The 12,214-nt window shown below is 41.6% G+C and overlaps 1 protein-coding gene across 1 annotated transcript in view; it reads left to right on the forward strand.

The window, feature by feature from the left end:
• Positions 1-11,736: 11,736 nt before the first annotated feature.
• il16 (interleukin 16) overlaps positions 11,737-12,214 on the forward strand; it is a 121,687-nt gene continuing 121,209 nt past the window's right edge. The window contains exon 1 of the mRNA XM_048562817.2: positions 11,737-11,896. The gene's annotated coding sequence lies outside the window, so the exon portion shown is untranslated. The remainder of the gene's footprint in view (positions 11,897-12,214) is intronic.

Consider the following 12,214-nt stretch of genomic DNA (forward strand, 5'->3'; position numbering starts at 1 on the left):
TATGTAATTAATTGGCATGGTGGGTGAAGGGGAAATGTGATGTATGGAATAGAAATTAAGTTGGCAGTGGTATGTCTTGGCAGATTAATTTGTCTGCAATTTGTTGGCATAGGTGAAGCATGGTGAGAAGTGAAGGGTTTGTGGACAGTGCTGGAATAATATTTTGCATTTCTCCACTTTTCACAGGTAAGGTATACCTTAGGAACAAGTCTTGGGACACCTTTGGTGCAGGTAAGTTACTTTTTGAGAGTGGTATGACAAATTTGGGATTGTGAAAATTTGTGCTTGTACATTAACATTGCATAAACTCATTGTGGCTGCCATAAGGTGCTTTATCATAGTGACATCAGGCTAAGTGGAACCAGAGCCCGAATCTGTAGACCTTCAGAAAGTGCCCTGTCTTCAAGCCTCATGTATATATTATGTTTAACAAACCTGTTAAAGTTCCTTTATCAGCATGTAGACCTGATCTTTCTAAAAAAACTAGCGCATAAGTAATAAAAATAATTTTAAAAATAGAATAATTAAAAGCTGACTTTTCTCAGAGTGACAGTGAAGGTGTTATGGTAGTGATAAGGTGAAGAAGACACCATTTCCCATGCTTAAAGCACAATACCTCCCCATGTGCCTTCTCCAAAGGCACAAGTTTTAAGGTGGGCTTTCCTTACCCACCATTCTCAAGCATTGTGCATCATTTTCTCTGCAAAAGTTAAGGTGAAAGTAGCTAGGCATGTGCCAAGTACACGGAAGAGTAGAAGTAAGTTATGTTGAGAACGTATCACTGCTAGAATAAAGGAATGGATTTTAGGATTGTTTTCATATGAGAAAAAGAGGGAGAGAATAGACAGAATTACAAACAATAGCTTAAAGTCAGGAACAGGAAATGCTAGAGTCTATGACAACGGATATGATTACAGAACACTTGGAAAGTATTTTGAAGAAGAGTCACTAGACCAAAGACATTGACTCTGCTTTCTCTCCACAGATGCTGCCAGATCTGTAGAGCTTTTCCTGCAGTTTCTATTTCAGATTTCCAGATCTGCATGGTTTTACTGTAGGAAATCATGCTTGGCTCATCTGTCACAGAATCCCTACAGTGTGGAAACAGTCCATTCAGCCCAACAAGTGCACACTGAATTTTCAAAGAGCACCCCACCCACTCACCCCGCTATCCCGTCACCCTTTGTTTCCCCTGGCTAACCCACTTAACCTGCATATTCCTGAACACTGCGGGCAATTTAACATGGCCAATCCACCCAGCCTGCACATCTTTATATTGTGGGAGGAAGCCAGCACACCCGGAGGAAACCCATACAGTCACGAGGGAAATGTGCAAACTCCACACAGACAGTTGCTCGAGGCTTGAATCAAACACTGGACACTAGCGCTGTGAGGCAGCAGTGCTAACCACAGAGCCACTGTGCCACCCCTAACTTGATTTGTACTCCCTAGAGTTTTGGAGAATGAAAGGTGATTTTATTGAAATGTATACAATTGTCACAGGATATGACAGGTGGATGGAGGTAGGACATTTCCTCTAGATGGAGAACCAGAGGACACTGTCTCAGAATAAAAGACGACCTATTTAATACTGAGTTCAAGAGGGATTTCTTCACATGGAGGGTAGTGAATCTTCAGAAATCTCTTTCCCAATTATCTATCAGGCCCTGTGGAACTCTCCAATAAGTACTGATAACAGACAAACCTGTTACATTTTTGTTTACTAAATGTAAGAGGAGCCAGACCAAGGACGATTTGAAACCAAGGATGAGAATTTTCAAATTGGGGCATTGCTTAACCAGGAGCCAGCATGGGTCAGTGAGTACAGCGAGGTTGGGTGAGTCGGACTTGCTGTGATTATGGAGAGAGAAATAACTGGAAAATGGAATAGAGTCTTCCAGGAAGTGGAAGAATTAGATGGTCAGTCTCCATTTTCAAGATTGACATTGATGGATCTTCACAAAAAGAGCCAAGATAAATGGTGTGGAGATGCTGATGTTGGACTATGGTGGACAAAGTCAGAAGTCACATGACACCAGGTTATAGTCCAACAGATTTATTTGAAATTGCAAGCCTTCAGAGCACTGCTCCTTCATCGGGTGTAGAGTTGATACATGGCATTTGTAATGTGAAGCATACTGTCATTGATGCCCCTCATAGCGGGGAAGCCTGTCATGAAGCTCCATGCTTGCTCCAGATTCCAGAGGAATATCCAATTGAAAAAAGAAACTACTTGGAAATGAATATCCTTGTTACATTAGACCTCCATTTTGAGTTATTCAAGATGGGTGTAATCAATATGTACCTTTTTCAAGCTTTACTGTTTTTTAGCTTCTGGGAATTAATTCTTTTTGGAGTGAAATATTTTCAGCTGGCTTGGAAGACAGCCTTTTGGAAAGTGCCCAGTGCAACTGAAAAATTGAGAAAATATCATGCTTTCTGGAAATCTTTCTGGACGACTTCATTCTGGAAGGAGTCCAATATTTTGAGGCTCAAGGCCACACTCACCCTCCCAGTCACTAGGTCTCCTAACCTCACCCTGCCCTGAGTCTGCTGCTGTTGTTGTTGTAACAGGGAACAGTCTCAGTAAGGACATCCTTAGTGAAGGGGACAGGTCTCACAAACTGTTCCTCACTGAAGTTCAGATAAGACAATTTATCCCTGAATATTCTCTGTGGAAATAATCATTACTAAAAGTCCATCCCACTCTCTCCCTCCTCCCTCCTTGAGCAACTAATCCTGCCTTGTGTCATGTTTGTTCACTTTCCCTGTCATGCTGTAGTTCAAAGACAACATTAGCTTTAGTAACCATGAGTGGGGACTGTGTGGAATTGTTGAAGCTAGGATATAGTTCTACAGGAAGTGCCAGACCACTCCCTTCAGTAACTTTAAACAATTTTGGGGATGATTAAATACTTCTACTAGTTTGGAGGAAGCATAGAGCAACTAATTCACTTGGAAAGTGTCTTGGATTTAATTATTGGTTCAATGGCCACAGCTTACAGCAACTGCTGCAGGAAAGGTAACTGGCTTTCTTCAAATTAAACCCCTTTTTTTACTGCAGAGAAAAGGCAGCTGCAGCTGATGAGAACAACAGCACATCCTCTCTTTCTCTTTCTATGTCTATGTCTCTATAATTTGTTTCCAGTTCCAACCTGTTCTGTTAACTGAAAACCAATCATCTTCATTTATATACAATGCCTCAACTCCTGATTCTTTGCTCATTGCAGGAACCCATAGCTGCAAAACATGTAGTTCACAAGAGGTTATCAAATTTCTTGCTGTGAAATGATGCCTTCATCATGGTAATCCCTGTGTTTAAAACAGTTTTTCCTTGAAGGCCACAGTTTGTCTGATTGACTACAGTTCAGAACAAAATCATTTCACACTAGGTTTTGTCATTGACAGAAAATAACACTTTATTGTAGTACACTGAACATTAACAAGAGCAGAGAATGAAAAAAGGACTTCTAATTTACACATACACTATGAGTGGGAAAAAGGTTAAACAGGGTAAACACAATCCCAAAGATTAAAGGTAGAAAGTTATTTTCTGGCAGTGCTTTTGATTTTAGTAACAATGACACATTGCTGTCTGTCATGTGATGATTATTCTAAGAATCAAAAATTGATTGGGTAGAACCACTGCTCTTGCTTCAAAATTCATTCTTTTAAGCTTGTTTTGTTTAGAATATAGAATATAGAACATTACAGCACAGTACAGGCCCTTCGGCCCTCGATGTTGTGCCGACCTGTCATACCGATCTCAAGCCCATCTAACCTACACTATTCCATGTACGTCCATATGCTTAACCATGGAGGGAGAAAGAGGGACTTATAGAGTCATACACCACAGAACCAGACCGTTCAGCCCAACTTGTCCATGCTGTATTTGCCTGTATTCGGCTCATATCCCCTTGAACTGTTCCTATCCATGTACCTGTAAAAATGTCTTTTATGTCTTATAAATGTTGTAACTGTACTTGCCTCTACCACCTCCTCTGGCAGATCGTTCCACAAACCGAGCTTTTCCACCTCAACTTAAACCCATGCCCTTTAATTTTAGATTCCCCTAACATGGGGAAAAGATCTTGGCTATGCACCTTATGTATATCCCTCATGGTTTTATACACCTTTGAAAGTTCACCCCTCAGCCTCTGATGCTCTAGGGAAAAGAAGTCCCAACCTATCCAGCTCCTCCCATATAACTCAAACCCTGCACTCTTGGTTACAGCCTTATAAATCCTTTCCAATTCAATAACATCCTTCCTATATCAGGGTGACCAGAATTGTACGCAGTAGTCCATCTGGCCTTATCAATGTCTTGTGCAGCCGTAACATGACATCCCAACTCCTATACTCAATGTTCTGACCAATGAAGGCAAGTGTGCCAAATGCCTTCTTCACCACCCTCTCTACTGACAGTGGCACTTTCAAGGAACTATGTACCTGCACACCTAGATCTCTCTGTTCAACAATACTCCCCAGGGCCTGACTATTAACTGTGTAAGTCCTGCCCTGGTTTGTCTTACTGAAGTGCAACACCTCTGTTTTATCTAAATTAAACTCCATTTGCCACTCCTCATCCCATTGGCCCAATTGATCAAAAACATATTGTACTCTTAGATAACCTTCCTCATTGTCCACTCTACCACCAATTACAGTGTCATCTGCAAACTTCTAACCACGCCTGCTATATTCTCATCCAAATCATTTTTATAAATGATGAACAACAGTGGACCCAGCACCAATCCATGAGGCAACCCACTGGTCACAGGCCTCCAGTCTGAATCCTCTATCACCATCCTCTGTCTGAGAGAGAGAGGAAGAAAAGATAAGATGGATGCTTTCTGTCTGCAGGCTGTGGGTGTTTTTCGGGGAGTTACAGCTCTTGAGTTACAGCAGCTTTTTAAGCAGCTCAACCAATCAGAAAGCACTTGCCATAGAAAATTTCTTTAATTCAAAATCTTCTCTGTGACTCCTCAAAATCAAATTCTGCTTCTCACTACTTCAAAAAGTAATGGTGTATCACTCAGCTCAGAAAATATGCAGCATCTGATTTACTAAACTCTCCTGGTGTTCTAGCTATAACAGTCCAACTTCCACTTCAGGTGTTGGTTCTGACAAAGAACAAAATGTGGTCTCTTATAGTTGTAGGTCAGGAAAAGCTTCAGGGAAATTATAATTCTTAGGCCATTAAAAACAGTAGTAATGTGTTTGCTCAGATAAGTAATAATTACTGGAACAATTCTTTGCTTGTTACAATGTATGCGCAATCAACCTCTATGTAACATTGATTCATGTGATGTCCTAAACTGGTTTCCTTCACCTGTGGGGATGGAGGGGAATTTTCCAAAATATTTTTTCCTTGTTTTTTTTGGTTGTATTGTTCTTTTTGTTGTCCTCTGATGTGATGAAAATAGCTCAGAGAGTGGGAAATTGGGGTAGTGAGAGGCGTGAGGGACTGACAGGAGAAGTATCTAGTCCCTTATCTCTGGCTAAATGGACAAGCTGGTCATCATCAGCCCCCAGATGTGTCATCTATGGATCACTGATTAGAATTCTGCCACCTGAATTAAAAGGCTATGTGTTCAAGTCCTGTTCCAGGTCTAGAGTGCAAATATTAATTTGATGCTCCATTGCAGTACTAAGGGGTGCTACTCTGTTGAAGGCAAGGCCTGAGACAGTCAGGGCTCAGTTGCTGGGACCTAGAGGCTAGTAGAGTGTACTGTGTTCAGGTCAGGGGTCAGGGACTACAGTGCTCAGGTCAGGGGCTGCTGTACTCAGGTCACAGTGCTAAGGTCAGGGGCCAGGGCCGCTATGCTCAGGTCAGGCCTCACTGTACTCAAGTCAGGACCAGGGCCACTGTGATTGAGTTGTGGACCAGGGGCCATTGTACTCAGGCCAGAGATCAGTTGCTAGGGTCAGGGGCCATTAAACTAAGGTCATGGGCTAGGGCTGCTATACTGTAGTTGGGGGTCAGGAGTTGCAGTGCATGAGTTGGGTGCCAGGGGCCCAGGCAGGAGCAGCTCCATTGTGGATGAGATTTTAACATGAGGTACTATTTACCATTTCAGGGCAATGTAGAAGATTCCATGTTGCTATATCAGACCAGAGCAGGGGCATCCACCAAAATTTAAGATACAAAATAACATAACCAGAACAGATTATCCAGTTGTTATTGCATTGCTATATATGGGAGATTGTTCTGCACAAACCAGCTGCCACATTCCCTACTTTATAACAGTGACTACACTTCAAAAACACTTCATTGCCTCTAAACCTTTGACGCATCTGTTGTTTGTGAATGGCTCTGTAGAAATGCAATTATGTATGATCAGTTTCATATGTTCATCTTGAAGTTTTGGCGCATCAGGTCACCCACCCTGTTAAAAAAACAATCTGGTATGTTCTGGGATGTGGGCGCCAATCACTGAGCTGCCATTTATTACCCATCTTTAATTACCTGACAGGATAGCAATGGGCCTTCTTTTATCAATTTCTATGCAGCTAATCCAGACCAGAAGGACAGAAAAAGAAAGCTTGTTGCTGTGTGACTTATAACCTAATAAACTAGTTAAGGATCCTTTCCATGAAGGGCATTGGTGAAACTCATTGAGCTTTTAATATCAATCTGGCAGCCTCTGTGACCTTCTCTTCCTCCTAACAACTCACAAATGACCAGATTTATTGAATTGAATTTTGCAACTTAGCATTGTAAGATTTGAACTCATGACTTCTGGACTGACTCCAGCAGCCAAACACGTGCACTGCTGCAAGGGATCGCGAAAGCTATGATGCATCCGACTCAAGCTATGTTAATTGTCATGTCATTACACAGCTATAGTAATGATCAATTATGACAATTAGGCAATCAGCAAGTCTGTTCCCTGATTTATCTGCTGCTCACTCATGTAAGCTACCTGACCTCGACAATGAGAATGCATGCTGCTGGTCTGTGGATGCTTTCCTTGCACTGATAGGGATACTGAGATGGTGAAAACATATTTTTGACCAGGTCTGTTGCCTGTTGCTTGACTACTTCCCCAATAAAAATGATCAGAGATTACTCATTCATTTATTGCAGATTTTGTTTCCATTTGCAGAGCATGAATTTCTTGGCACATGAACAATATATGGGGAACTTGGAGTGACAGTCTCGGTTGCAGCGACTGCATTTGAAGACACTCCCCTCCAGTGTTGCCATGTTGCTTTTTTTCCATCAAGCGCGCTTTTCCTCGGTGGCAAGCCTCAGTTTCTCCTCTCCTCGCTCCAGCCCTCTGCTTAGTTCCCGTCTCTAGTGTGAACAATCTTTTGTGACGTCTTCCCATCTTTCATGTGAGTACATGTGACAATAAAACGAATGCTAAGGACTTTAAATAAATGCAAATTATTAATGGTCTGACTCCTCAAGCCAAGGAAATTCACCTTTCTTAATGCTTTGTGCTCACAATACAAGGCTGGTTGGAAAGATAAACTGTGGGGAGGACTAAAAAAGACAGAGTTTAAGTGAGTGGGTAACAAGATGGTAAATTAATTTTATTGTTGGGAAGTGTGAACTTATTCAGTTTCACCATAAGAGCAGAAAACTGGAACATGCTTTAAAAAGTTTGAAAGGTGTCAGCATTGATGTTCAGAGAAACTTGGATGTGTACATTCGAGAAACACAGAAAGCTAGCATGCAAGCAATTAGGAAGGAAGTTTGCATGTTGGCCTTTATTATAAGGGGATGGAATGCCGCGATAATGATGTCTTGTCACAATTGGATAGCGCTTTGGTGAAACATGTATCTAGAATACTGAGTACAGTTTTGAATTCCGAAGCTGAAAAAAGATCAACTTGCATTAGACGTGGCACAGCAAAATTGATCCCTGGAATGAAAGAGTTGTCCTATGATGAGAAGCTGAAAATATTGGATCCATTTTACTCAGAGTTTAGAAGAATGAGAGGCGATTCCAGTGAACCATGCAAGATCCTGAGGGAATGACAGGGTGGAGGCTGAGAGATCATTTCTGCAGGTTGGGAATCTAGAACACAGAGGGCACAGTCCTAAGACATGGTGTCAATTGTTTAGGACTGAGAAAGGAGGAAATGTTTCCACTGGAAGCGTTATGAATCTTGGTATTCTCTCAATCAGTGGAATCTCCACTGCTGAATACATTTAAGATTGGAATAGACAGCTCAGGCAAGCAAAGAATAATTGGGAATGGGTGGGAAAGTGGAGTTGAAGTCAAAGATCAGACATGACCATATTGAATGGCAGCCCCTACATCTACTCCTGCTCCTATTTCTTCTGTTCTTATGTTCTCATTGTTTCTTACTCTGTTTCATACTCTCTGGCTTGTATTGTTTAAGACTCAATTAACCTGGAGGATTGGCAATGGCTGTTCTCTCTGCAGTTGCCTCATGAATGGGTAAATTCAGAACATGATCATGAAAATTAGTGATGAGATTGAATTACAATGATGAAAGTACCACATCCTGGTGAAAAGTGGATTATCTGCATCTTGTCCAGTATAGTCATATGTTTGTTGGCTGTGTTCAACTGAATTTGTGATTTCCTCTCCCAGTAGGTGAGGTTTCTGGCAGACAACACCAAATCAGCTGCTGGGATATTAAAAGGAGGTGATAGCCTCACCTATTTCCTGGAACGTCAGGGGGGAAAACCAAAATCTCCCTACTCTAGAAGTCATGATTATATTTTAAGCGGTTGACGTGATCAATTGTGGTTCCATTCCTCTAAGTTAGAACATCAGGCAGCTGTTCATTTCCAACAGTGCCACCAACTGTAGTGGCCGTACCTGGGACTGCAGCAGTTCCTGGAGCAGTGACTCTATGGATCTAGGCCTTAGATATAGCTAAGTCGGTATAGTACTCAATAGAGCCAATCAGATCAGCCTGGTGAGGAGGTTGGAGTTTATTTCAAGAGTGGGGAGAGGTTGCCTTCTTATAGGTGTCAGATTTCACTGAGCAATCTCTCGAGATGGCAAAGCACACTCTTGTACCAGTGCCAGTGGGAAGAGGGCCTTTGTGCTCATTAATTGGTGATGGGATCCAGATGACATTTTGGGTAAGCAGGTTCAAATCCCTAGATGGCTAATGGCAGAATTTGAATTTAATAAAAATCTGAAATTAAGAACCTAACAATGACTGTGAATCCATTGGTGATTGTTGGAAAAATCCATCTGATTCGCTAATGTCTTTAGGGAAGGAAACTGCCATCATTACCAGGCCTCGCCTACATGTGACTCCAGACCCACAGCCAATTTGGTTGACTCTTAACTGCCCTCTGGGCAATTAGGGTTGAGCAATAAATGCTGGCTTGGCCAGTGACACCCTTATCCCATAAATTAATTTGAAAAGGGCCTCAATTGCCATTGGACTAGGCAGGCCACCTGCCTCTGGTAAAATACCAGTGGTTAGGATACAATGGATATAGCTCCCTCTGCCAAATCATGTGATTATTTTGCCACTATCTGTGTACCCCGAAGCCTTGTACCAGGATGTGCGGGATACCAGGGTTGACCCTTTAGATACAACCTGTGCAATTTTTTGGCAGGCCTCTTAAAGTCCTAAGGGAGGTGAAATATTTGGAACTGTCAGATAAGGAATATCTCATTAACTGTCTTAGCAACGGATCAAACACAAAATGCAAAAAACCAGTTCAGAAGGAATGACATGTGAAAGCAAGAAGTGAATCATTTCAAATGCTTGATGGACGAAGAAAAATAAAATATAAAACATACCAGGTTTTGAGTAGAGTCATAAATAGCAACATGGATTTTAACATAATGAAACGTCCCAAGCCACTTAAAACCTCCTTTCTACTGAGAATTGTTAGGCCATGGACTTCATTTCCCATGTTTGTGGCCATGATGGAAACTGGGAAAGTGATCTGCACAAAGAGCATGAACTGGACCCGGAATAATCCTCGTAGAGTTTTACTCTACTCTTGATTTTCACATCCACTGAAGCTACTTCAGTTATGATCTCAATCTGCTAAACTGGATCACTTCAACATGACCCCCATATGTCAATGTTCAAGATTTTGATTGGGAGGGGGGTGAAGGAAAAAGGGGTTGAAATGACCTGGAACAATGTGGGTGATTAATATTAGAACACAGAGAATATGGAATGTGTGGTTGGGCCAAATGACCTTCTTCCAAGGTATCACTGATGTCAGAATATAAGAACTAGGAGCAGGAGTAGACCATTCAGCCCCTCGAGCCTAATCTGCCATTTGATACAACCATGGCTGATCTCATCTCAGCCTCAATTCCATTTTCCTGTTCGCTGTCCATAACCTTTAACTTGTTATTAATTAAAAAATATGTTTATCTCCTTAAATTTACTGCTGTCCCAGAATCCAATACACTCTGGGACAGTGAATTCCACAGATTCACAGGTCCTTTACAGAAGTAATTTCTCCTCAACTCTGTTTTAAATCCACTACCTCTTATCCTAAAACTATGACCTCTCATTCTGGATTGCCCAACATGGGGAAGTATTCTTTCTACTTCTACTTTGACCCCTTTACTACCTTATAAACAATCAATTCAATCTCCTCTTTTTCTGCTAAATTCCAGAGACAATAGGCCTAAACAGCTCAATCTCACTTCAAAAGACAAACTTGTCATCACTGGAATCAATCTAGTGAATCTCCTCTGAACTGTCTCGAATACAGCTACATCCCTCCTCAAGTAAGGGGGCCAAACTTTTACATGATGCAGTCTTACTCATGCCTTGTACAGTTCAGGCAAACTTCCTTTAGCAGTAAGTTCCAAATTTGAGTGTATTTCTGTGCATATTCTACCAGAACCTTTCTAAAGGACATCTTGGCCTGTAGGAACATTAATATTATTTTTCTTGCACATAATATTTAGGTTGTACCTTGTTCTTGTCTAATTTTGAGTTGTATACGTGATAAGAATATTGTGTCAATTGTAGTTTAAATTACAAAATATAGCACACCAATGTGCAATAATTGTTTATTTTTAAAAAATAATTACATCTCCAAGGAACAATACATCACAAATTGTGCCTTGAGTGAGCAAATGAACGTCGTTTTGCTTGCTGAATAACTTGTGTGCTTTTTTTCCACTAAAAATACATGCTTGGCTTTAGTGTTCCTCTCTGCATGTGGCAGGCTGACTGAATCACACCTCTGTGTCAGATCTGTTTGCTTTGGGCTGTCTTTCGATGCTGTAATTCACAGCAGGCATACCACTACATAGAGTTTATTCAGAAGCATCTACCCAGAAGTGCTCTGGCATGCTGCATGAAAGGCGTTATTTACTTGCGTCAAGCAAGTCCAATTGATGGGAATATTTTGAAATCCCAGATGAAAGATGCCGATTAAGAGGCAGGAGTGCAGGTGAGCTTTTTACATGCCTCCTCCAACATGGGCAGTGACTGTAGCACAGGAGAGCACGTCTGCAATTATGCTGAGAAATTTGACAAACATCTTCCCAACCTGACAGCACAGAGTTAAAGCTTTTCAACTGTGGTACACGTTAGTGAGAGTCCCAGGCAAAGACCGTGGTCTCCCATTAACTTGTGTTGTGGAAACAGGACCACAATTCAGCTCAGGAACTGTAAAATAACAGAGCTCTTTCATATCCAGCTGTGAGGGTGGTAATTGGAACAGCCAAATCTAAATCATACACGACCTCTGACTAGGGGGATAAAAACTCTCCATTTCTGTTCAGGCGTGACACTAGCTTCTGCAACCATCACACTCAGCTGGAGTGTGGCCAGTGAAAAGCAAACTGAAACCCACAGATCTGCCAAAATGAGGGCCAAACAGAAGCAGGAAAGGAATTACACTGCTGATGGTCGATGAGATTACCCAAGTGATGGTAAAGAGAGGAGCTGGTTAAGATTGAGTCCTGTGAGGGTAAGTCAATTCTTAATGTTCTTGTACAAAATTTACTCGGAGCTCCCTGCTGTGGAAACTGAGTGAGCAGAATTGGTTTGTTGTAACTGTATTAGACAGCTCACACATCCCATTAATGCTTAAATGGCTTAAAGGTGGTGAGAACGGCAGATCTATGGTTGAGAGGAGCATTAGGATTGAACTGGGACTAAGGTGCAAAGTAACGGCTGACTGTATAGGAGACTGAGCCAGGAGTTAAGGCAAGTACAAACACTTAGCTGATTCTCTCCATTCTTCATCCAAGAATATTTTAAAAGTGCCTTTCCTCTGAAAATGTAA

Source organism: Stegostoma tigrinum, chromosome 33, assembly GCF_030684315.1.
Source record: "Stegostoma tigrinum isolate sSteTig4 chromosome 33, sSteTig4.hap1, whole genome shotgun sequence".
NCBI classification, from domain to species: domain Eukaryota; kingdom Metazoa; phylum Chordata; class Chondrichthyes; order Orectolobiformes; family Stegostomatidae; genus Stegostoma; species Stegostoma tigrinum.